General features: G+C 43.2%; 1 long non-coding RNA gene across 1 annotated transcript; it reads left to right on the top strand.

The window, feature by feature from the left end:
• The first annotated feature begins 2373 nt into the window (after positions 1 to 2373).
• Positions 2374 to 4006, top strand: LOC141647690 (uncharacterized). The gene is made up of 2 exons (XR_012545793.1): positions 2374 to 2529; positions 3766 to 4006. It is a non-coding gene; the product is annotated as an uncharacterized LOC141647690 (long non-coding RNA).
• Positions 4007 to 23025: the final 19019 nt, after the last annotated feature.

The raw sequence follows: 23025 nt of genomic DNA on the forward strand, positions 1-23025 counted from the left end.
TGTTTATGCAATTTTTGGGCTGCTCGAGATTGTTTTTGCTATAATTTAAGGTAACACGATTCTATCGATCCTATTATTTTTACTATTGTTCGGGGTAATATCTATATGTGCTAATTGATTTGTCAGGGTTTATACACTGTGATTTATTTGTGGTATATTGTAATACCACGATTTTCTGTGCCTAGGGAACTCGGTCGAGTGGGGGATACTCGACCAAGTGTGTCTGTTTGAGTTTTGAGTCAGAGTTCTGTTTTGGGTGAACTTGATCGAGCAGGTGATACTCGGTCGATTAGGGCGTACTCGGTCGAGTATGTCCGTTACTCGACCGATTACCGGTTCAGTTATGGTCATTTCCGCGGTTTGATTAAGATAATTCGAGAAGCATATATACGTCGTGTTATCAGACTATATCATTTTATAATCACTCTTAATCATCTTTTCACAAACTCCAATCAATGTAGCACTGCTTCTCCTATTATTCTAATCATTCTCAAGGCTAGAGTCATCTGATTCGGGGGTTTTACATCTCTTTCCGCGTAGATTCAATCATTAAGTTTTATGTCTTTATTAGTTTCCATGTTGGTTATAGTTACGCAAACTCTAATTGGGTAATTTGGCGTAGTAATCATATTATGTGTTGTATATTGATTGATTGTTGTTATAATAGACGAGGACTTCATACAGGAGGCGTTTTGGCTTGATTTGCTGTGCTTTTGCTTGGATCTGATAAGGTAGGGTTTCCCTACTCAATTGTCTGCATAATTTAATTGATTGTTTGTGATTGACGGTTGGCATGTCATTGCTGATTGGAGTTGTTGGAGGTTGGTCGGTTTGTGATGTTGGTTGGATGATTGTTGTGGAACTATCTCGTGAGATGGTTCCATACCCAGGTTCGTCCCCTTGTGACTCCCGTCACAAGAGGGATGTGCACATTAAGAAGTTGGGATCGCTCGTTGCGATGAGCGGGGATTTGGTGGGCAAGGTTGCGGTCCACCACTGGCGGTGTGGGTTACCTGTTGCGATGGGTAACCTGGCAAGACTATTGGTGGCTGTTGGAGTTGGAGATCGTCTGATTGTGTTGTTATATTTGTTTCCGCTGCGTATATTGATTTGGTTATACAGTTGACTGACCCCGTTTTATGTTTTCAAAACTTTGGTTATCCATTGGGGGATGGTGAGCAGTTGACTAGCAGGTGATGGTTGTTATGATAGCTCGCGAGACATGGACGGGCGGAGTCATCACTGTTGTGTCGATTAGTTATAGCTAAGTTTAGCTTTATGTCTTTTGGTTGTTTGGTTTTGGAATTTAAAGGCTTGTAATATTTTCTGTACAATTGTTTTAATCAAGTTGTTTCATTATGGTTCTTATGTTGCATACTAACTCGGGTAACCGAGATGGTAGCACCTTTATATACTAAGGTGGTCCTTGGTAGGACACTTTGGTATATGGGGGTGTTACAAAGTGGTATCAGAGTGACGATTTTGGAACCTAAAACCAATGAACACATGAACATAAGGCGTCTAATAAAATGAACCCGGGTAGAAATTATTTGGAGCTACCGCAAAGGTTTGGGAGACGTCTTAAGACCGCACTATGGCCCTTACAAGTTCGAACCGATCACTGCGGAGTGTGTCAAGGGATCGTTACCTGTCTACGTGCCTTTAAGTATATGTTGGATGAAGTATATGGTTGGGTTGGATGGAAGTGGTTGGAGTATATGTTATGTGATGTGGGTTATGTCTATATGATCATGATGATGTTAATGTTTGGCTTGTTGGTAGTAGCATGTGATTAAGATCATGCGTGTATATATATATATATATATATATATATATATATGAATGTTGTGTTTGATTTACATGTTTGACGAGTATCGAGTTGTTTTAAATTGCCTTGTTATTGTTTAAGTCGTTTGGAAGGAAAATTGAGTAGTTATGTTGTCCGATTATAGATGAGTCGTCTTTAAACTGTTATAACTTGAGATTCATACATGATATTGATGTGATTCTACTTGGAGTTGATAGCTTGTTCTCTTACAATTCTAACGATAGGTTGCACGCCCAAAACAACCAAGAAACGAGTGAGATACGACTATTTTATTTAAAATCGGGCCGGTCTTTGGGAAGCTGCGTAGAGATGCTCGATCGAGACCCATACTCGATCAAGTACACCTCTCTGTACTCGACCGAGTGCCCCGTACTCGATCAAGTAACCCTAATATTTGATTTTGCGTGCTTCTGAACTTGTAATACCTGTAATTTTATATAAGTTTAATTAGCATTATATGTGTGTATATATATATATATATATATATATATATATATATATATATATATATATATATATATATATATATATATATACACTCTAATTAGAAAACTTACCTTATTTACACATATCAAACAATCAAAAAAAAAAAAAGAGAAAGGGGAGAGCAGCATAGACAGACAACGGACGACAACGAAGGAAGGGGGATTTTAATCTAATTTTGTGACAATTAGCTAGCTTGTTTTCATCTCGAGTAATAAGTAAGTTATCCTATCATCTTTACCTCGATTAGTAGCCTAATTATTGTAGTATATAATTCGATTTATGTAACCCTAGGAAGTAATTTGGGGGTTTTTGATTGTAATTGTTAAGACGGTTTTATATGGCTTGACTGACCATGGATGGGGGTTTGTTAGTTGCTGGAACCGTGTATTACTGTGTAGGTGAGTCGTGCAATTATTATACCGTCTTATACCTTGCCTTGAGACCGTCTTATACATGGTGTATGGGTGATAAGGGGAGCTGTGTGTAAGCGGTGTATAAGCTAAAAATTGATGTTCAAAGGGAGCCACCTAATCTATTTGTCCTCTGCTAATCCATGTTTTGTAATCATGGCCTTGTCAGCCATCTTTCCTCAATTTATATCATATTTAATTATCACCATAATCATTCATATCTATCTCAACCCAATACCTTATTGTAATTTGTAATTCTATGTACGCGAACTTTCAAACTAATCTTTTAATCTTTCGTTAGCACTGTGTCGGTGTCGCAATGTTTGTTCTGCTATGGGAGTCGTTTTTCCATTGTGCTGGGCTGACTTTTAGCTTAGCTTCGTTAACTGGAAATATTTTTATACCATATTAATTTGATTAGGCTTGTTAGTAATGGTAAATAACTTAAATTAGGTGACGGTTTCATTGAGGAAGCATTCTAATCGCTTTGTAGTTGCTGAGCAAAAGTTTGTTAACGGTAGGCTAGCTACTCAACATTTACTTGCGAGGTTTAGTATGTGCATATTTATTTGCATTGTTTTAATTGGTATTGTTTCAATTATCGTGTCTTTCATTTCATCTTCTATGGCTTACCATTAAATTATAAGGGAACTTGGCACTGTGGTTGGTTATATTTTGCGAATTCATATTATTGTATTGACACTGTAGCGAGTTGAGTTGAGTTTGGATAGGCCAGGCACAGGGAAGTGGAAGGGCCGTGGACCTTGGTTTGGATAGAACAGGCAGGACATGGTATTCGGAGTTAGCCCTAGACCTGGCGTGGCTAGTCCACTTGGTGTGGTTGAGCTTGGGCTGAGAGCCTTGGCAACAGACCACTTCTTACATATATTTGAGGCAGTGCAATAGTGACTCGCCATTTACTCATCTTTATTTTATATTGTTCACATATTGTCCCTTTTATTTATTATAGATCAGGAGTTGACTTGTTTTGGGTGTTGTGTTTTATATGTCTGTTTCCGTCATGGAAACAAATTAATACAGATATATTATTAGTGTTGCTGGACGATTGCATGGGAATGGACGAGTGCGCTGGAATTGTGTCATCACCTAGTTTTCAACTTAAACATTTATTACTAGTAGACTCATTATTGGTTTGTAATTTAATTAATTAAACTAGCTCTTTATTCATTGACATGTTTAGGCCACGTTTATTGTGAGTCCAATGCGGACAAGTAATTTTTACAATTCGCTAAATTTATTTTAAAGTACTGTTGGTTCGTAATTCTGTACTTGTGGACATGGCCCACCTGCAAGCCCACTTCGATCTGTGGACATACAACGGTCTTTTGAAAGCCACACTCGGCGGCGTAAAGGTGCTTTCGACCGAATTGTTTTAGATCGGTCGGTTTCGTCTCGGTAAGGGTCTCGAAACGATTAGAGATGTTCGGAGTCGCCACCAAGCATTTGTGGGATGCCTGGAACCCGTTCGAATTCCACTTTATACCTCGGTCAAATCGAAGCACAAAGCAGCGTTTTGACATAGGTACTAAAGATAAGGAAATCGTCCCTCTTTAGCATCCTATCTCTAGAATGACTCGTACGCCCTGGATAAGGTCGTCCACTATCCAAAGTTTTTGAGTAAGAGGTGAAGGTACGTATTGGGAAGCCCTTTAATCGACATCCAATCCCGCCCGCGTTTAGCGCCTCTTACCGATCGATCTTGGTTGGTTGAATGCAAAAGTTGATAAAACGGTTTAAATGCATGAATGCGCATCCAATGATTTAAACCTAACATGTGAGAGCTTTCTAAGTCGGTTGATTTTATCCAAGTATCAAGTATAAGATGTCGAGTTGGATTAATGGTTGATTTGCATGCAAGACGGAAATTAAACATCCATTTACCGTATTAGGTTTAGGGTGCATAACATGATCCATTTGTCTTAGTAAGGCATTTTGCAAATATGGTTTTGAATAATCGAATAGTCGTCTGATCCGTCCTATATCCGGGTTAGCGGAGTCGATCGCCCTAGACTAATCTTTGGAAGGGAACATGCCCCTGTACTGCAGGACGGCTATAAGAGGCGCGAGCGGCCGGCGGTGTAAGGGGCCTCCTTTGGTTTTGAAAATGAGAAAAGGGAGCCTGTTTGAGGCGCGGGTTAGCCAACGGTTGTATCCGTGTTCGATTGTTTAGAAAACGTTATAAAACGTGTTGAAAATGGGTATTTGAACCCGGTTTGATTTTGAAAGGATCGTTTAGACAGCATTTGTTGATTTGAAGAACTAGACTCGAATAATCATCATTATTTGATAATATTCGGTGTCGGGTTCGATTTGACAAACTTGACATGAATGGTTTTGAAAATGATTATGGACTAATTGTTTTAAGTCCATTTTGAATGTAATTAGTCGATACTCGTCATCGTACCCGGGTTAAAATCCGGCATGGTATGTAGAACCAAGGATGATTTTGTGTTGGTGACTAATATGTTTGTTTGAAAATGTAAAGAAATGAAATAAAAGGCTTTAAAATACCTTCTAAATGTCATTAACCAAATATTATCACCGGAACACGGATTTAACCGTCATGGTATGAAGAACCAAGGGTGAAAAATGCTTTATGGTTAAAACATGTGAAATGAAACAAAAAGGTTTCGAAAATACTTGAAATGGTGAAAACCGATTACAAATATGAAAAATGGATTAAGGGAAATGACGAGAACAAACACGGTTGATCTCTCGGTCCGAGTACCCCATTTAGGCGCGAGCGTTGGCGACCTAAGGGGCTTCGCCTCGGACCAAAAATCGTTTTGGCTCGTTTATTCCATGTTTTGGTTCATGTTATGCATGTTTTAGCATGTTAAAGTCATGAAACAAATGAAAACATAATAAAAGAGGATTTTTACACCCTCATACTTACATGTTTGGTTATGGCGAGTGACCGACGTAAGTGTAACAACTTGTTTGATCGGAAAAAACTCGGTTTAAAACGGTTTTGGTAAGTGAAAGAGTGTTTTAAAAGTTTAGTGATGGTGTAGTGGTCAAAGTGGTCGGACAAGTGATTTAATGCACGATGACGGTACCAAACAATGTGTAAGGCTCGTGTTTACGATCGGTAGGTCGTAAATACGCGTCGGATTGTGACTTTAGAAGTCGAGTCGAGAATTTTAAGGGAGAAAAGAGGGGGCGGACACTCGCGTGACTCTCAAATGGGTGGCATTTGAGGGGTATTTATAGGAGAATGAGTGGTTGTGTGAGTTTTGAGCGACGTGGCCACCTGGGCTGCTCAAAGAGGCGCGAGCCACGTCGCGGCACTTCGAGTTGTGTTGTCACTATCACAACAAACGCAATCATGATTTGTTCTATCCTAGGTTTTGTAGTCACATGTTTGGTACTTGACCAATATGAATCCGGGAAAACTTAGTATAGAATGTTTGAGATATTTTTGGTTTTTGTGTTTGACTCGGTTTGACTCGTTGTTGGAGTCGGGATTTGAATTTTTGAGTCGGTTTTTGCTCCGGTGTCGGTTTTGACTCTAGTTAGTGTCATCGCGACCCCGTCGCCGTGCATTAAACACTCCAGGTATTTTTGAAATGTTTTGAAAAGTTTTGTTTTCGAAATCGTTTTAAGTTTTCCGACGTGAAGTTGTACACAAATTGTCGATCAAACGCTGCGATCCCAAAACATGTTGTAGTCCGATAATCATCGAGTGTTTGTTGGAGTCTCAGCAGATACTGGGTATCTAAAGAGCCCTCCACTTTGACTGAGGCTTAGACAGGGCGAAAGTCAAAGTAGAGTCCCCAGGTCAATCGAAGATTACAACCTGAAGACCCAAGCGACGTCGAGGCGGCTCGAAAGGATTCGGGCCAAGGACCTGCCGTCGGGAAGGGCGACGCCAAGGCGACTCGAGGGTACGAGTCAAAGAGACTGTCGTTGGGAACGAGTTTAAAGTCCGTCGATCGTCCGTACGGGTCGTTTAAAGTCCGTTAGACTACGTACGAGGCTCTTGACCATAAGAAGGAGTCATACCTGAGGCATCTTCGGATATGTCCTTGCATTGTTGCGGATAAATGCTCGCCAGCTGCGATGCGTATGTGAGGAGGGCTCGCCAGCCGCGATGCGTTGTAAGGCTCGCCAGCCGAGACAAGGAAATGTACCCGAGGCATCTTCGGGATATGTCCTTGAAAGGGTGCGGACAAAGGCTCGCCAGCCAAACGGTGCGTACATGAGGAGGGCTCGCCAGCCGCGATGCGTTGTAAGGCTCGCCAGCCGAGACAAGGAAATGTACCCGAGGCATCTTCGGGATGTGTCCTTGGAAGGGTGCGGACAAAGGCTCGCCAGCCAAACGGTGCGTACGTGAGGAGGGCTCGCCAGCCGCGATGCGTTGTAAGGCTCGCCAGCCGCGATGCGTTGTAAGGCTCGCCAGCCGCGGTGCGTTGTGAGACTCGCCAGCCAAGGTGCGTATATGAGGAGGGCTCGCCAGCCGCGGTGCGTTGTAAGGCTCGCCAGCCGAGACAAGGAAATGTACCCGAGGCATCTTCGGGATGTGTCCTTGGAGGGGTGCGGGCAAAGGCTCGCCAGCCGTGGTGTGTATATGAGGAGGGCTCGCCAGCCGCGATGCGTTGTAAGGCTCGCCAGCCGCGGTGCGTTGTAAGGCTCGCCAGCCAAGGTGCGTATGTGAGGAGGGCTCGCCAGCCGAGACAAGGAAATGTACCCGAGGCATCTTCGGGATGTGTCCTTGGAGGGGTGCGGGCAAAGGCTCGCCAGCCGTGGTGCGTATATGAAAAGGGCTCGCTAGCCGCGGTGCATTGTAAGGCTCGCCAGCCACGGTGCGTTGTAAGGCTCGCCAGCCGAGACAAGGAAATGTACCCGAGGCATCTTCAGGATGTGTTCTTGGATGGGTGCGGACAAAGGCTCGCCAGCCGTGGTGGTATGGTCGGTTAATGGACCATGGGAGTAGCCGTGTCGAATGGGCTTGTTTTGAAAGTAGGGAACTCGTGATGTCGCTGGGGGAAATAGTGAGTATGGATTCTCACTATCACTGTTTTTGGAATGAACGGGTTCCGCGAGGAAGCCCCCTGCTGGTATTTGAAAGAATAGTGAATTTGGCATCTTCACCATTCGTTGGCTTGAATTTGCAGTGGCGGTTTTGATCGCCGTTTGTTCTAATTTTGAAGGAAAATAGCAAATTTGAGTTTGCTATTGCGTTTGAAGTGACGGTTTATGTGCCGCCGTTGACATTTGATGGAAATAGTGAATTTGGAATCTTCACTATTGATTGAAGTGACGGTTTATGTGCCGCCGTTGACATTTGGAAGAAATAGCGAATTTGGAATCTTCACTATTGATTGAAGTGACGGTTTATGTGCCGCCGTTGACATTTGATGGAAATAGTGAATTTGGAATCTTCACTATTGATTGAAGTGACGGTTTATGTGCCGCCGTTGCTTGAAATTTGGAGAAATAGCGGTTTTTGAATTTTCGCTGTTATTTTTGAAGTTGGCGGAATATAGCGATTTTGAATTTTCGCTATTATTCTTGAAGTTGGCGGTTTTGATCGCCGTTTGCTTGAGATTTTTGAAAATAGCGAATTTGAATTTTCACTATTTGGTTTTGTTTGTTTTTGAGGAAATGACGACATTCAATACCGTCAACGAAAACTTTGAAGTTTGTTGTGGGAAATTGGGCCAAAGCCCAAATTTCGCTGAAAAGCAAAAGGGAGGCCTGGTTTAGGCGCGAGCCACCTGGCGATGCAAGCCGGCTTCCCTATTTCTTGTTAAAAAGACGCGAGGTTGAGCTGCGGATGATTATTCATCTTCAACCTTCAAGTTTGCTTTCACTCGTGCCATTGTCAACAAATGTCATCTCAAGGTAAGTATTTCCTTTTGAATCTTCTCAAATTTGTTGATCGTTAGCTTAGTTGAATTAGGACGGATTTTGCCCCAAAAAATCGAATTGGGCGTTTTTGATTGAGCCAATTTCGAGTGAAATTGATGATTGCATTAGGTTAGAAACCTGTTTAGGAGTATAGAGGTGCTTTTAGTTTGCATTTTGGTCCCCGTTCCCGCTCCCTATGCTCGAAAAACGTGATTGAGGCGAGAAACCGTCTCATTTCACAATGCCAAGTTTATTTGCTTGGGTAGTGGGTCCCACTAGGTTGTATTGTAGTTGGGAAGAACCCGTGTTTGCCATCTAAGGACCTTCGTTGGATGTTTGTGGGCAAAATTGGATTTTTGCCTTTTGCGACGGTCTTACGTCTGACAAAATAAGCGTCTGTTTGGGCTTGAATTAAGTCAGTCTGCCTTGAAATGGACCTCATTGGTATTTTAGGTCACCTTGAGGTGTGATAAAATCACGTTTGCCTTTTTGCGGTCGTTTTTGAATTTTTGACCGGTTCGGGCTCAAATTGGCGTATGAATTGCCTTTTTGAACCGTAGAAAAAATCCCCATTGTGTCGGGAATGTATTTTGGGTTGTTGGCAGACCTTGCATGGGTCTTGAAATGCCGTTTTTGTGGTTTTGACTCGTCTTTTGCTCGAAAAGAGGGGCGAGTCGTTTTTGTGTTTTTTTTTTGTGAATGGTTTGGGGCGGGATTGCCCTTTGTTTTTTTGTACTGCGGGTTGTTTTTGTTTTTGGGTTTATCCATTTCATGCCGTCGTAATGCCGAAATTTCGGCTGACGTTTTTTGTTGTTGCTTTTTTGATCGCAGGGTATCGTCTGGGACGATGGGGTCCGTTGTCGAGGCTTTGGAGGAGGAAGTCGATCCCGGAGGGGCTGTAGCGGCCGAGGAGGCTGCCGTATTCGAGGCGGTGGTGGAGGATGCTTCCGTAGAGGAGGAGAGGCGGCTGATATGGCCGATTTGTCCTTTTCGTTGTGGCTCATGGGCAGGATGGCTGATGATTGGGGGTCAGCACCGGAGTGGCGCATCGCATCATGGTTCTTGGCCTCCCTATCATCCAAAATCTGCTAGGCATTGCCTTCTTTTTTGTCGTGGAGCCGGAGCGGAGGGTTATCGTCATGGTAACCTCCTCTGCTTCCGTTGTTGCTCCCGTGTTTCCCGTGTTGCTCCCTTTCCTTTCTGTTTGAGAGGATAGAGGTGCTTATTTCGGTAGGTGGCAGATAGCCCCCAGTTCGTTGCCTTAGGCCGATTAATCGTATGATAGACGTTTGTTTTAGGCCAGTGTCTGTATGATAGACGTTTGTTTTAGGCCAGTGTCTGTATGATAGACGTTTGTTTTAGGCAAGTGTCTGTATGATAGACGTTGTCAATGTATTTTGCGTAAGGCGGTTTGTATATATGTGTTTTTGGATTGTGGTTTGTTTTGTGATTTTCGGCTTTTTTGTGTTGCGTTTCGGAGGAGCGCTTGTCGGCTGTTGATTCTCCTTTTGCTTTGCATCAGTTCCTGCATCGTTAGTGTAGAAAACAGGCAACAGGTAGCATATACGCATAAACGTAAACACGTAAAAGCATTTGATTGAAAACACGTAAAGCACTTGAAAGTCAAAATTAACCAAGATGACTTGAAGTTAAAATTGAAATTTTGAAAATTCCGTGACAAATCGTCACGTTTGGAATACGAAAGGGATTGATTTGAAAATTTGAGCAATTAACTCGTGTCATGAATTAAATTGCATCGAAATTATTGAAAATTGATTCGCGACTCGAAAAATTCAAACTCAAACCGTCAGGAAAGAATTTTAGGAAAGGATTTTTGCGAGTACATTTGGCTTTTGAGGTCAAGACTCGAATTTGTGAGTGCTTGAATTTTTGAGGAAAATTGATGTCGTGTTATCAATTTTCGAATTTTTGAATTGCGAAAAAGCGAAAATTTTTCGGAATTTCGACTGACATGGAAACGATCCGTCGCGGATCGGGGCGACTAGCCCTTCCCCCTTTTAAAAAAAGAAAGAAAAATCAGTATGTTTAAAGCTGCGTCATGGAAACCGTGTCGGATTTTGTAAAACGCGAAAACTAGGAAATGTGAGTATGAAGAAACACAAAATTTCCCGGATCATCCCGAAGAGGCGCGAGGTTCTTGGCGGGAGGTTTGAGGTGTCAGAAGAAAACACATGTTGAAAGAGACAAGTCAACAACGGGAATCCTGGGGAAGCCTCAAAGAGGCGCGAGCTACTCGGCGATGGAAGCCGGCTCTCCTCTTTTTCTGAAAAAAACGCGCTGATCATTTTGTATAAATAGGGACGTTTGCGCTTCATTGTTTCATCATCCGAAACACAAAAACATCTCTACAAAACCTCTTCTTCTTCCACAAAAATATTTCATGGATGCTTTTGAGAGCGCGTTGCGACAATGGTCCCGGGATTTGTCGCCTCCCGAAAAGTATCAACTCGATTGCATGGGAGTTGGTCAATTGTTGGTGCTTCGTCAAGTCAAGGTGCAACCTTCGCTTCTTGAAGCATGTTCTCGGTTTTGGGATTCGAAACATCATGTTTTCGTTTTCCCGAAAGGCGAGCTTTGTCCTCTTGCCGAAGAAGTTGGAGTCATTGGTGGGTGGCCGGGTTGTGCTCCGGTGCTTCCTCCGACTCGGTTGTGCTACAAGGAGAAATTCCGTTCCATGTTGGGCTTGTCAACAAGCCAAGTCAACTTTCTTCTTGCTCCACATGGTGTGGATATGTTGGCTCTTATCAACATCTTCTCGAATCGGTTAGATGCTAATGTCTCGGAGGTTGCTAGGAGAAGGGCTCTTGCATTTTGCCTTGTCCATGTGTACCTCTTTGTTGATGTCTTGAAGAAGGAGGGGCCAAGATGCCATGGTAGCATGACCCTTATACATGTGATTGAGCAAATGGAGCATGGTAGAGATCCATCATGGTTGTTGCTCGGAGAGATTATCCAAGCTTTGGACAAGGAAGGCTCTTGTGGAGAAGCTCCCTCTTTCGGATCGCCAAGGATCCTCCAAGTGTGGCTATTGGAGAGGCTAAGGTATGTAGAGCCTCCGGTTAATCCTTCTTCTTATTCCTTCCGTCACCTTACTGATACCCGTCGTGAGGTATCAAAAATAAATTTATAATCTCCAACTACAACTATAGCTAGCGGCAGTCGGGTCGAACCACAGAGAGGCAGATGTAAATTCTAGTTGTCTAATTCTATTCTAAGGTAACGGTAAAGTGGGTGGTTTGATTTGAATTGGTCTACAGCTAAGTGTAAATAATAAACTAGAAAGACGGATTTAAACAGATAACGAAGGGGTACTAGGATGGTCAGTTCATTACAGCTTCGGCGGCAGCATACTAAACAGGTCTAAATCGAACACAAGTGAGGCGGGAAACAAGAGGTCCTCTCGGTCCACTCTTAACAAATAGCATCTTTCGATCTCGCTATAGGTCCCTAATGTCACTAATACTAACTTTCGTCCTGAAAAGTGACTAACAGTCTAAACTATACCTATCTCTCGATCTCAGCACAGTCTAGTCGATTTAATTGGTGATCAAATAACTTTCCCTATCTTTCGATCTAATGGGTCAGACATAAATTAAGCATCTAACTGGTCACATACATTCGATTCGTTAAATACATCATTAAAATCAATTAAAACGAAGGGTAACCTCACGAGGTCAGTCGATCGACCAAGAATGTCAGTCGATCGACTGACACGCGAATCAGGCCGTGTTCAATACTTTGCCGCCTACGCTATAACTCGCCTACATCCTAGCACAAATAATCTAGCTACTCATGCTAATGGCGAAAGCAATAACATTAACGATAAGAATTACTGAATTCATGCTTTAAACGATAAAGTAAACAATTAACATAAACGATAAAATTGGTTGCGGGAATCTAACTATCAATTCTACACTAATGATGAAATAAAGCAATAAACTGAAATTAGGGCAGATGAATACCGAATTTGCAGAGGAAAGATTAGTTAATAAGAACCAAAGATCCAATGCTCAACAATAATCCCAAACCCCAATTAATTATAAAGAACTGTATGTAAAACTCAATGTAAAACTACTGAATAAAGCTTGATCCCTAATCTGATGTTTCTAGCTTACGTTATATAGCAACTAACGTAGCTTTATTTCCTAAACCTAACATAACTTTGGGCTTTAAGATTCACGGTCTTTTAATTCTAAATGCCGGAATAGCAATTTGGTCGATCGATGCTAGGATCGGTCGATCGATCGGTCTTGAGAAAATTGAGCTTCGGAACCAGAGTTGGTCGATCGACGGAAGGTATCGGTCGATCGACTGCTTGAGCTGCTACTTGCCTTCTTAAATCCCGTGGTCTTGTCTTTTGGGCCTTGAATTGCGCACCAAGCTCGTTCCTCGGGTGAATACTTCACGTCATATGCAATGCAGGATACTCGGGGACGGATTTAGCTCGATTTTACTGGATTCTTCACATTTCGCAATAATATACAAAAATACGGAAGTAGACGGAAATAGGGAGAAATGTAGCATAAACTACATGAATGAGCTCTGAAATGCGTGTAAAAGGGGATGTAAAACATCATATAAAAGACACGCATCAAACTTCCCCAAACCAAACCCTTGCTTGTCCCCAAGCAAGAACTAGACTCGATCTAATGACCTAATGGAACGAGTTCAATCTCAGAGCGAAATGCAACATGTAAAGCCTAAACCAATTTAATGCACAACCAACAATCAATTAGCAAATGAATCATGCAAACGAGTTATGGGGTCGTTAAAACTGTTGAACCGTCAACTGTAGAGACTCATCAAATTGGACTCTCACGGGTCGCTCAAATCACTCAATAAGTACAGGTGAATATATGTAAGATAAAAAGAAGTAAATGTAATGACGCTCACCTAACTACGACCTATAAGAACATGCCTGCAGTCTAATATGAAAGCAATCTCTACAACCGTACATACGCATTCCAACCAACAAGAGACCATGACACATGCCGAGGTATATATGGATATGTGAGGTAATGGGTAAGAAAAGGCAAAACATTTATGGAAAAGTGGAGGTACAGGTGATCAAGCTAGTACCAAAATGGAACCAAATGGCAACATCCTTCTTCTTGCTCATAATCAACAGAAACGGTGCTGTAGCAAGCACAAAACTCACAATTTCCAGTATAAAAGTAATCAACCAACTCCCCATACAATATAAATAATACATGGGAGCAAAAATCGCCATATAAAAAGGACTTTGAATTATGCGAATTGATTTCTTTCTCTTTCTCGAACCTCGGTCGATCGACCTATAAGGGCAGTCGATCGACTGCTTAAACAGTACAGAACTCTTTTTTTTTTCTTTTTCTTTTTCGAATCATTTTTCTTCTTTTGTTTCAACTTCTTTCCTCCTTTATTTCATTTCCCAACCATCATCTCAACAAAGCTTATGCCACCAAAAATGAGTAACAACCCCAAGAACACAGACTACTAGCTTGACAAAGGACAGGCTAAATGTAGGATGTAGTAAATAGGACAAAAAGGATATTTATGGCAGTGTGGAGCTTATGGGCAAAATGAATAAAGGGAAACCTCTACCACATGTGTCAACTAACCACAGACCGAATGCGTACAAGTATTAAGCAGATTAAGTTCATATTTATGCAAGTTGATGTAACATGCCTCATAAGGAGTACTACTCACATTCCTAAATGAACTGGTCATGAATGTCACCAGTTATAGGCTCTAAATCTCAGAAATATGATGTAATTTGCCAATTTCCAAAGTCAAGTCTCAAGTCCAGCAAATAGTTTAACGAAAACTAGTAGATATGCATTTACGATTCTACTAATAACACGTTGATCAAGCAAGGCTTAGGCAAAAACAGGTGCAAAATGCAATATCATCCTTGAAATACTACCGTTCCGACTCAACCTATATGCTAAAGTAAACGTGCATTTTATGGAAATTTTAGAAATTTTTCAATTTTTTTTTTGATGTTTTTGCATTATATAAAATGAAATGAACAATGCAAGACAGAATGTAAACGTGAATGCAAGCAAATGATATGCGACGCAAAACCCTTCCCCAAACCAAATCGCGCAATGTCCCCATTGTGCAAAATCATGTAATGAAGAAAAGAGAAATGGGAATTTGCGGGAAAAAGAAGAAAAGTGACATGAAGTGAAAATCGGGAACTTACAAGACTTTAAGCGCAGCAAAGGAAACCTCCCCAAACCAGCGTGAGCTAGGAGGTTTTTTTAGCTAGCAGTGCTACCAATAAGGTACCTGAAAGACAAGTAAAACCACGCATAAAACCGAGAAAACAGTTTTGAAGCGGTAAAATTGTGCACAATTGAGAAAATCAGAAGAAATAAATAATTTGACGGAAAGTAAAGTGGAGTAGAAAGCTCCCTTAAGTCCGCATATCGACCAAACACAGCAGGGGAGAGGTCGTGAACAGGTACAGCAGCGTCTTTGGTCGATCGACCAAAGGGGCGATCGATCGACAGATGAATGAACGAAGCTCTGGAAAGTGCAAATCAGTCGATCGACCAATGAAGCCAGTCGATCGACTGAAAATACTGCTGTACTCCCTATTTCTTCGTATTTGCTCAATTACTTGAGCTAATGAGGTCTAAAAACCTGCAAATGCACAATAATACGCGCCCAAAAATTTCGCAAAACCCAAAAAATAGTCTTAAACGTATAAAATCCTAAGCAAGCAAAATGAAAATGCGAAGTTTTCGCGCACACAAAAGCAATAAAAAGTGTCTTAACAAAAGCAAATAAAATGAAGTTTATAGAGAGCTCGATCAACTAATAGTTGATCAAGAAGGACCACGGTATGGCCCACTTCGTCGGCTTCTGGCTACTAGAGGTAGCCTCAATGGTGCTTATCTAAGCAGCTGCACCCTTCTTAGCTTCCACGTCCGTATGGCTCAACGGATCAACACTCTCATCATCTCCCCAGTCAAGGATCTCTTCGGGCTTGTCAGAATCCAAATCAGACTTTCTGGCTTTGACCGGCTCGTCATCAACTACCTCATCAATTCCATAGCTCAGGCAACCAAGACCTCCTCTTTGAATGATCGACTTCTTTACCGCGGGAGCAACTTGCAGCACTTCCTTCCCCAAACCAGCTCCTACAACATCGAAAACAACAGGTTCTTCCTCCTTTTTGCTCCCAATCTGGGGCGGAGGGGTTAGCACAGGAGTAGTAATAGAGACAGGTAAGTCAGGAAGCACAAAGTACGATTTCTTTTCAGAAACCGTAAAGTCACAGGCCACATAGGGTCCTTTTTCTTAGCCGGTTGGGCGAAGACAATAGAATGTTTGCCTACTTTGAAAGTCAAGGTACCTAGACCGACATCTATGACTGCACCAGCAGTGTGCAGAAATGGCCTACCCAAAATAATGGGAATATGAGCATCCTCAGGCATGTCAAGGACCACAAAGTCTACGGGGAAGAAAAACTTCCCTATTTGGACAGGGATGTCCTCTAGGACTCCTATGGGTTGGACAGCGGAGCGATCGGCCATCTGGACGGTCATATCTGTCACTGCGAACCTGGTCAATTTGAGCTTCCTAGCTAGACTCAAGGGCATGACGCTTATACTAGCTCCTAAGTCACATAATGCCTTCTCAATAGAGAAGGTACCTATATTGCAAGGAACAGAAAAGCTACCCGGGTCCTCTAACTTATGGGGTGCAGTGTGAGACAGATAAGAGCATGACTCTTTGGTTAAAGCGACCGTGTGCACATGTTCAAGCGACTTTTTCTTTGACAGGAGTTGTTTCATGAATTTAGTGTAGGCAGGCACCTGATTGACCAATTCAAGGAAAGGTACTTGCACATTCAAACTACGGATAACCTTTTCAAATTTATTGAAAGATACCTGTTCTTTTGTCGGCACTAGTCTCTCCGGGTATGGGGCTGTAAGAAGTACCTTATCTCTCTCCTCTAAATCGCGCGTGCCGGTATCCGTGGACTTAGGCTGAAAGTCCATCACCTTCTCCTTGTTGAAGCTTGATCCCTCTTCACACCGTCTCAAATGTGAGCCATTAACCGTCATCGGATCGAACTTCGGGGCCGGGACTGACCCATCAGCACTCGGATCTTGTCCTAATGTCTTCGGGACTGTCGAACCCCGGAACAAATGGTCTCTCAAATTGTCGGGCATTGAAGGACGAAATTCCTCGACATCAGCAGTGACCTCAGTCGATCGACCACCTTGCTCAGTCGATCGACTGGGGTGAACAGTTCCAGAAGCTCCTGTAACCCGCATATCAGTCGATCGACCGGGTATATCAGTCGATCAACTGATATACCTGGTAGACGCCTGTTTCTTTGATTTATTCGTTGAAGCTTTCTTTTGACTTGTTTCCGGCTCATCTTTTTCAACAGCGTCCTCGACCATGGTAGGACCCTCAAGGGTGGACCCACTCCTCAAAGTGATGGCATTTAAGGTCTCCTTTTGGTCAGTTTGGGTCGGTAAGTGTCCCGGAGTTCGAGTGTTACTTTTGCTAGCCAATTGAGCAATTTGGCTCTCTAGTAGCTTTATCCCGGCCTCTCTTGCTTGGGACTCCTTTAGCAACAAGTTTTTGAGCTCGGAAAATTCAGAATTCTGCGATTGTTGCTGTTGCGGCACATAGGGAGGTTTCTGATTTTATTGTTGCTTTTGATGAGGGGGCACATAGGGTTGCTGCTGCGGCGGAGCTTGAGTTGGGTTCAGGACATTTTGGCTCCTCCAACCCAAGTTTGGATGGGTATTCGGCTCATAGTAGGTGTTGGTCTGCCTATAGTGTTGAAAGGCAGCACAAGACTCAAAGGGACTAGGGTCGTTCTTCGAAACGTGTCCCTCCGCTCCACACCTTTCACAGACGAAAGGCCCGTCTGACACAACATTTACTTGGTACATCCCACCTTTAGAAGCTCCTCCTAGTTCATACTTGTCAAATCTCGCAGTAAGAGCTTCAAGCGCAAAGAATCGAGGAAGATTCAGCAGCTCTCCTACGGTTCCCTCCGGAATTACCATACTCGGCCTTGTGGGTAGCTAGATTGTCAATGATCTTCCACCCCTTGGTTGCTCCAAGTTCTCAAACAAATCGGCCATTGGTCTGCAGCATCCAAAATGGCCCTCGATCGTCGTACAACCCATTATAGAAATGATTGCACAAGCTCCATTTTTCGAACCCATGGTGCGGTATGGTTCGCACCAGCTTCTTAAATCGGACCCATGCCTCGTGGAAGTTCTCATCCGGCCCTTGTTTGAAACTTGTGATTTGGGCTCTAATAGCGATCGTCTTTGAAGCAGAAAAGTACTTCTTGTAGAATGCCAGTGCCAAGGAATTCCAGTCGGTGATCCCATGAACGGCTCGGTCCAGATCTCTATACCACTTCCTTGCAGCATCACGAAGGGAGAAGATGAACATGGTCTCCTTGATATGGTCTTGGGTCACACCGGCTGGTGGGGGTATGGAACAATGATGAGTCAATAAAGGTCTCCATATGCTTAGCTGCATCTTCATTTGCAGCTCCCCCGAACTGGTTTCTCTCAACCATATTAATGTATGAAGGCTTTGGTTCGAACTTCCTGGCATCTCCTGGTAATTCGAACCCCTTATATATATTTTCAGCTGTCGGCTCAGAATGACTAGCTATACTCGCTTCCTCGGCCATGACTGGAATTTTTGGAGAAGTGACTGTCTCGACTGAAGAAGTGGAAACGGGTGAAGAATGTGGGTCTTCTTCGAACAGGTCATTCTCGTAATAGCTTGACAGAGTACTCAGCTCTTCCTCTGTCGGTAATACCCTTTGTGTTCGTCTCAACTCGCGCAAAGATTTCTCTATCTCAGGATCAAATGGTACTAGTTCACCACCCTGTGACCTGCGCATAAGAAGAAACTACAAAAAGAATATAAGAAAAGTTTAAGGAACAGAAGTCCCTTAAACTAAGAAAGACTAAAAATAAAACAACTAAAATTAGAACTATTGCCTCCCCGGCAACGGCGCCAAAATTTGATACCCGTCGTGAGGTGTCAAAAATAAATTTATAATCTCCAACTACAACTATAGCTAGCGGCAGTCGGGTTGAACCACAGAGAGGCAGATGTAAATTCTAGTTGTCTAATTCTAGTCTAAGGTAACGGTAAAGTGGGTGGTTTGATTTGAATTGGTCTACAGCTAAGAGTAAATAATAAACTAGAAAGACGGATTTAAACAGATAACGAAGGGGTACTAGGATGGTCAGTTCATTACAGCTTCGGCGGCAGCATACTAAACAGGTCTAAATCGAACACAAGTGAGGCGGGAAACAAGAGGTCCTCTCGGTCCACTCTTAACAAATAGCATCTTTCGATCTCGCTATAGGTCCCTAATGTCACTAATACTAACTTTCGTCCTGAAAAGTGACTAACAGTCTAAACTATACCTATCTCTCGATCTCAGCACAGTCTAGTCGATTTAATTGGTGATCAAATAACTTTCCCTATCTTTCGATCTAATGGGTCAGACATAAATTAAGCATCTAACTGGTCGCATGAATTCGATTCGTTAAATACATCATTAAAATCAATTAAAACGAAGGGTAACCTCACGAGGTCAGTCGATCGACCAAGAATGTCAGTCGATCGACTGACACGCGAATCAGGCCGTGTTCAATACTTTGCCGCCTACGCTATAACTCGCCTACATCCTAGCACAAATAATCTAGCTACTTATGCTAATGGCGAAAACAATAACATTAACGATAAGAATTACTGAATTCATGCTTGAAACGATAAAGTAAACAATTAACATAAACGATAAAATTGGTTGCGGGAATCTAACTATCAATTCTACACTAATGATGAAATAAAGCAATAAACTGAAATTAGGGCAGATGAATACCGAATTTGTAGAGGAAAGATTAGTTAATAAGAACCAAAGATCCAATGCTCAACAATAATCCCAAACCCTAATTAATTATAAAGAACTGTATGTAAAACTCAATGTAAAACTACTGAATAAAGCTTGATCCCTAATCTGATGTTTCTAGCTTACGTTATATAGCAACTAACGTAGCTTTATTTCCTAAACCTAACATAACTTTGGGCTTCAAGATTCACGGTCTTTTAATTCTCGTCTGGAATAGCAATTTGGTCGATCGACTGCTAGGACTGGTCGATCGATTGGTCTTCAGTAAACAGTAGCTTCTGGAACCCGCAGGTTGGTCGATCGACGGAAGGTATCGGTCGATCGACTGCTTGAGCTGCTACTTGCCTTCTTAAATCCCGTGGACTTGTCTTTTGGGCCTTGAATTGCGCACCAAGCTCGTTCCTCGGGTGAATACTTCACGTCATATGCAATGCAGGATACTCGGGGACGGATTTAGCTCGATTTCCGCTGGATTCTTCACATTTCTGCAATAATATACAAAAATACGGAAGTAGACGGAAATAGGGAGAAATTTAGCATAAACTACATGAATGAGCTCTGAAATGCGTGTAAAATGGGATGTAAAACATCATATAAAAGACACGCATCACTTACCATGAGGAAGAAATTTTACCCGAATAGTTTTGCTTCCACCGAGGCCTATTGGGCCGCAAGATTGGCGGAGGAGGGTGGTCCTCATATCCGTTGGGTGGTGCCGTGGTGGCACTTGAGGTCCTTCACGGGGTTGCCCGCTTCGGGTGCTAGTCCTCGTTCTTTAATGGTGGTGGGTTTGAAGGTTGTTTTCTTCATATATCCCGAAAGGCTCATGAGGCAAATGGGGCGTCAACAAAAGGTGCCCGCTCAAGATACTCTTGTCCAAGAGAATGTTTTCCGGAACTCCGAGCTTGTGGAATTCTTCGAAAGGTGGTGGGCCACTCGGCCGCTTTGGGAGGTGCCAAACCCCGTTGCCACGACATGGGTGACTCCCGCTTATGTCAAGTGGTCACGAGCTCCGTCCTTGGAAGAGAGATCCAAATTTCGTAAGGACGAGGTTGTCGACTTGAAGTATCGAGAGGTTGGCAAGGCCAACCGTGCCTTCTTTGAGGAGTATGTTGATGGAGCTACTCCCGATGTGATGAGACCACCGAAGAGGAGGAGTTCCGGCCCCAAGAGTATGGTGGGCCGTGCATTGGCTCGTCTTGGGTCGAACATGGGGTCTTGTGCTAGACCGGAGGCCGTCGCCGTCTTAGATCCGTTGAGGATCCATTCTGAGGAGGAAATCCATGCTAGGCGGGCCAACAAGAAGAACAAGGGGAAGATGTACCCCGAAGGAAAAGGCAAGGGTAGAATGGAAGAGTGAAGACCTCCATTACCCGTTTTATTATTATGTTGTATTATTGTTGTAGGTTTGTATTATGTTGTATTAGCTAGTTATTGTGTGTTTTGTGCTAGTTTTACTATGTGAGGTGTGTTAGTGTACACCTTAGCTTTGACAAGTTGTAGACTTGTCGAGCTTTATTCGTTTTTGAAATTGTAATCCCTCCCATTATTAGTTAAATAAGAGGATTGCTCGTGTCGAAAATTGTGAACGCTTGTTTCTTCCATCTATTTGGTAAAGGCAATTCGATTTGAATTGTCCTAAACATTTGCACTTGGGAAAGTGGTATTTTGCGGAAAGGGAGAAAGGCTCATTTTTTGTATTTTTGTGGGGAAAGGGAATGGTTTTCCCTTTTCTCCTTTTTTGATAGGGATTTTTTGTATGTGGGATTTTTGTATGGGGATGGTTGTACTTGATTGTGGGAATGGTTGTATCCTTCTTGTGTAAGAAAGGACTGCCTACGTATTCACCGGAAGAGGTGAAATCAAACTATGCTCGTAGTTCGAGATGTTTTGTGAATTTGAATTGGGTTTTGTGGTTGTATCCCTCAAGCATAAGAGGGTCTGCCTACGTATTCACCTGAAGAGGTGAAATCAAACCATGCTCGTAGTTCAGGGGGTTTGATTTTTGTAGTGCAAATGGACGTTGCCTTTGACGGATCAAAGGACATTCAAAACGGGCAAGGTGCCGCAGCTTAGACTCGATAAAACATGCAATTTCAAATCAGAACGTATTGAGGAACTTGACTTGAAAAGGGTTGAGGTCGGTGCTAGTTGCAAAACTAGGCTAGGTTGTTGGTTGATAGGGTTCAAGGGTAGTATTTCTTGAGTTGGTCTAGGTTGGTCGGGTTTAAAAAGTCCTCCCCATCTAGGTAACTCAGTCTCACTGCGCCCCCCGAAAGTATTTTCTTGACCAGGTATGGCCCGGCCCAGTTGGGTTTGAATTTTCCCCTCGGATCGACGGGTAATGGTGCTCGAACTGACTTGAGGACCAAGTCGCCCTCCTGGATATTTCTGGGTTTGACCTTCTTGTTGAATGCCCGTTGTATACGTCGTTGGTATAGCTGGACGTTGTGCAAGGCGTTGAGTCGTCGTTCGTCTAGAAGAGTGAGCTGTTCGTACCTTCGAGGGGTCCATTCCGCCTCAGGGACTTGACTCTCCAATAGGATGCGTAGAGATGGGACCTCTAACTCTACCGGTTGAACCGCCCCCATACCGTATGCTAGGTAGAAGGGCGTGGCGCCTGTCGGTGTTTAAATGGAGGTTCGGTATCCCCAGAGTGCGAATGAGAGTTTGCTCGGCCAATCGCGGTAGTTGTCTTGCATTTTCTTGATAATGGTAACAAGAGTTTTGTTCGCTGCCTCCACCGCTCCGTTGGTTTGGGGACGGTAGGGGGATGATCGATTTCGTTTGATCTTGTATTTGTCCAGCAAGGCTTGAGTTTCCGCCCGGAAGTGAGAGCCTTGATCGCTGATGATCTCATGGGGTACCCCATATCGGCAGATGATGTTGTTTTGAATGAACTTGGCCACTTGTTTGGCGGTCAAGACTGCATATGACTGCGCTTCCACCCATTTGGTGAAGTAGTCGATGGCGACGAGGACAAAGCAATGCCCCTTGGTGCCTATCGGGTTGACTTTCCCGATGATGTCGATGCCCCAGGTTGAGAAAGGCCAGGGTGATGTCATGGTGTATAAAAGGGATGGCGGTACATGTTGTATGTTGGCGAAGATTTGGCAATTGTGGCAATGTTTGACGTAGTTACGACAATCGGCTTCATGGTTGTCCAGTAGTAACCTAGCCGCGTGATTTTCCGTGTAAGCATCATTGCACTCATGTGAGGGCCACATTCTCCGTCGTGAACCTCTCCCATGACTTTCTTGGCTTTGTGATGGTCAATGCAAAGGAGGAGAATTCCTTGGGGTGTTCTTTTGTAGAGTTGACTTTGGTTTATCACGAATTGTGAGGCAACTAAACGGATGGCTCTTTGTCCTCTTTGATCAGAGTTGGGAGGGAATTCGTTCTTGGTTTTGTAATTGACGATGGCTTGGTACCAAGGCTCATCATGGCTTTCCTCGTCGTCGATAATGGCACAAACGTGAGCTGGCTCACTCCTTCTCTCGACA

Source organism: Silene latifolia, chromosome 3 (genome assembly GCF_048544455.1).
Source record: "Silene latifolia isolate original U9 population chromosome 3, ASM4854445v1, whole genome shotgun sequence".
Lineage (NCBI taxonomy): Eukaryota > Viridiplantae > Streptophyta > Magnoliopsida > Caryophyllales > Caryophyllaceae > Silene > Silene latifolia.